Raw genomic sequence first — 4,301 nt, 5'->3', positions numbered from 1 at the left:
CTCGCCAACCACAGAGAGTAGAGACCCTGCATGGACGCGCACGCCCTGGGCAGATGGACACTTGGCTCCTTCCAGGCCCAGCAGCCGGACCCTGACTCCGAGATGTACGAGCACAAAGAGTAAGGAGAACTGGGTTCACGGAAATTCAAAATCCGAAAGCAAATGGAAACGTGCAAATCCCACAAGCTGCGGGACTCCTGCTCGGTGGGAAGCAGGCATGCCCGAGGGGGACTGGAGGTCTGGTGTGCCGTCTGTGGGTTCGTGACCAAGGATGGGCCCGGTGGAGCTCAAGGACCCCCCACGTTGCCATGGTGGCGGCTGAAAGGCCAGGACCAGACCCTACAGCTCCAGCCCTAGCGCATGGACCTTCCTCTGCCTCACCAGCTCCTGCCGGCCAGTCCACGGGCCCGGACTAGTCACGGTGATGCTGAGCTACCTTCAGCCCCGGAAGCACACTGGTCCACCATCACCCACTTGCCGTAAAACCACGTAACGCCGGGTCACGTAAAAGGACCCTTAGTAAAGCAAGAAAGCACTAACTTTATTCTATCTCAACCTTGTTAACATCCTGTGTGAGCCCCGGAGAGCACGTGTGTCAAGTGGACGCCACCACCGGGAAGGAGGAAGTGCGCTCGAGACTAAACCAGCACCTTCTTACTTGAGACATGACCAAAGCCAGTGATGGTCACTCAGACGTGGGCTTCGGGCCAACATTTTCTCAAAAACGAACAAGGTGCGCAGCTTTAAGGCAAACGATGGACGGTATTCGTTGCCGACAACAAAATTTCGACTTTCAAGCAAAAATTAGAATTTGGGAGAACTCGTTCCAGCCACCAGGCTCTTCATTTTCCACTTTCCTGAGGAGGTTGGTGATGATACTGACGAACATGACTTTCTGATATTGTATAAGGATTGGAAGATCTGCACAACCACCAGCTGACCTTCTCCAAAGGACCGGCGCACGGGGTTCCGAAGCCACGCCAGGCCAGCGTCCTCCAAGGCATGGGGCGGTTTGCCGGCCCACGTGGCAGCTGGCCTATAAGAAACTAGCCCTTACCATGTTTCGTGTACTATCAAAGAATACACACAATTATCTGGAAAGACCAACAGAATGCTCCTCTTTTCCAACTAGATATCTGGAATAGAGACGAGACTCTAACCACTAAGCAGACAGGAAAGACATTTGCAAAAATAAAATGATGCCATTCTTCTCACTAAAATTTTTTGTTATGTTTCATGAAAATGTTACTTCTGCTAATACTTAAGGGGTTTATTATTGTTAATTTTAGATGAATCAATCGATTAATATTTTTTGCATTTCTCAGCTTTAATTGCCAATATGGTGTCTGTCAGTAGGTGCACACCACATGAGCAAAAGCTCTTGGGGGTCTTCAGTAATTTTTAAAGGTGTTCTAAGATCAAAAAAATGAATAACTGCCAGACGTTGTAGCTTAGCACGAGTTGGCAATTTTCTAAGAGGACCTTTTATTAATAGAGCGATTGTTGAGTCTACTTCCCCATGTAATGGCTGTAAAGTGCCTTCTAGAAAGTGCAATGGGGGGCGCCTGGGTGGCTCAGTCGGTTAAGCGACTGCCTTCGGCTCAGGTCACGATCCTGGAGTCCCTGGATCGAGTCCCGCATCGGGCTCCCTGCTCGGCGGGGAGCCTGCTTCTCCCTCTGACCCTCCCCCCCTCATGTGCTCTCTCTCTCTCTCTCTCTCTCATTCTCTCTGTCTCAAATAAATAAATAAAATCTTTTAAAAAAAAAAAGAAGAAAGTGCAATGGGGGATCTCTCGGTGGTGGAAAGCATCCCTGAGGCCTGCCTGGAGGAGTCGCCACTATGAGTTCTGCACTGAAGGCCACGCCCCTGTCTGCGCCTCCCTGGGTTTGGAGCCCCCTTCAGCTTCTGGGTAGATTCTGCGGCTGGCTCTGGGGCTATCACCTGTCTCCTAAGGTCGTTCGGCTCCTCCCGCACTCAGGCCACCGTCTCCCTGACTCCAGGCCGTTTTCATTTAACAAAACATAATCTGATTCAGCAACTCTCCACTGGGCGTCTGTTCTGCAGTGCTGTCCCAGGGGGCTGCAAAGGCACAATAACCCGCTTCCCTGATTAAAGAGCGCATCTCGACCAGCGTGATCGTCATGGACCTGGGCTGTCAGGAACCCCTGAAAGGCTGTGACGTGGGCATGGTGAGCACTCAGCCTGGTCTGTAGGCTGGCGGAACTTTAGGCCAGAGGAATGAAGGTACTGGGTGTGTCCATCGCAGCTGAAGCATCTACGGCTGGGATGCCAGGCTCTGAGCCATTGCAGGACAGAACAGAATCCCTTCATGTAGGAAATCAGCTTTGATTCAAGACAGTGACCAACAGAACCTGGCCCCTGCCCCCAACACAGCGCAGTGGGTGCGGGGGGACCTCACGCATGGAGCACCCGGACCAAGCACGCCCTCACGGCCTGGCCTGGAGCACCGGCTGGGACCGGCCACGCCGACCTGCTGTGCCCGCACACGCTCACGTGCGTCCTTGAACTGCACACTCAGATCCCACCCAAGCAGCCCCAGGGTGGCCTTGGCGCCTGTGGGAGTCCATGGGATGCCCCACGAGAGAAACAGACACAAACAACGCAGAACTGAGTTTTGATGACCTATCTGCTGAGTGTGAAGAGGCTTCAATTACCTCGAGGACGGTTTTCAAGGACAGGACAAACCGTGTCAAGAGGAACGAAGAGTAGCCTGGGGTGCGTGACACACACACCAGCTCGGAGAAACGGCAATGGCTGGAAAATAGGACGTCGGTCCGCTCTCATCCACAGAGTGACAGGGAAGGCCCCGGGGGCTGGGATGGCGCCCTGTTTCCCACACGGTTGAGTCCCCGCCAGAGGAGGTGCCTGGCCGTGGGACTCCCGTGTGCGGCACGGACTCCCCGGCGGCTCTCGGGGTGCTGCAGGCCGGCTGCACCCCATCGGCCCGGAGAGCTGGGCTCAGAGCAGGCCAGGCGGTGGCGGGACAGGCCTGGGAGTGAAGGCAGAGCACAGACCCTGCAGGAGGTGAGCAGCGGTAGAGCCTCACGGCCCACGGTCCCAGCCCCTGGGGACAGGGTGTGTGTCTTCTGGGACCTTTCAACAAGGGCCCAGCCTGGAGTGGGGGGTGACCCTGACCTGGGGGCTCCAGTCCGATCACACGCACAGGCTCTAAAAGGCGCCCTCTGGTCTTGGCATGGTCAGCGACTGGCCCCCGTGGACATGATGCTCAGGTCCCGGGGCAGAGGAGAGCCAGGAGAGGTGGGCAATGGGGAGAGAGCACCCTGGGGTGGGCAGGACTTACTTCAGGAAGTGAGGTCATGTGTGGTACCAGGGAGGCTGGACTACAAGCATCGGGTGTCCAGAAATGGACAAGACCCAGTGCCGAGACTGGGCAGGGGGACAGCAGAGCCCCCTGCCCTTCGGGAATCACGGGGGAAGGGGCAATGAGGACACCCACGACATGCAAGGTGGGACTCTCTGGGCACTACCTAGGCCTCCCAGATTCAGGGGGGCCACAGGAGAAGGAGAGATTTCCCGGGAATGATGGACTCTGAACCCCCCTCAATGCGGGGGTGGGATTCCTGTGCTCCTAGGTTTGCAGAGTAAGAAGCCCAGGGAGGAGACGAAAACTGGGGCCCCATCTGACCCCACAGTGACCCTGCATTTTACACAAGAAGCCAGTTGCTAATCATGTGGAGCAAAATCATCCTGATTCATGTCCTCCTCTCTCCAGTCCATCCTTGAGCATCACTCATAAGAATTCACCTCTTAAACCTCATCTGTCCCCAACGCCTGTTCTCATCAGATCCAGACGCTCCTGTCTGAGTCTCCAGGAGCTCTGGGGTCGCTCCTACAGCTGCATCTGACACCAAGAACGTTCCTCCACAGACGGATTCTTGTATGACTTTGTATCTGGTGGCCCCGCAGCAATCTTTTCTCTGAATCCAGGGGCACCATCTGCACTCGCGTGACTCTCTGCGCTAGAATTGCCTGACGGTACATTTCGTCCCTCTGGCTGGCCTAGAGGAGGTTACGGACTCTGGATGAAGGAGGTCACGGACTCCTTCCTGGCCTCCAGCTTGCATGAAGGCTGGTCTGCCTGTCCTCCACAGCCTGACCCACATTAACAAGGGCACCATTCCGAAGTCCCCGCTGCTCTAGGATCATGAGCTCTGGGCAGGGCAGCCTGACCCGGCTCCGAGAAGCACCAACAGACCCCCCAGATCTTTGTTCTTGCAGACCACGTCTCCACTGAGACGTGCGGCCACTGGCCACCAGG

The sequence above is a fragment of the Neomonachus schauinslandi genome, chromosome 14 (assembly GCF_002201575.2).
Source record: "Neomonachus schauinslandi chromosome 14, ASM220157v2, whole genome shotgun sequence".
Classification (NCBI taxonomy): Eukaryota; Metazoa; Chordata; class Mammalia; order Carnivora; family Phocidae; genus Neomonachus; species Neomonachus schauinslandi.
Note: the sequence above shows the minus strand (reverse complement) of the source record.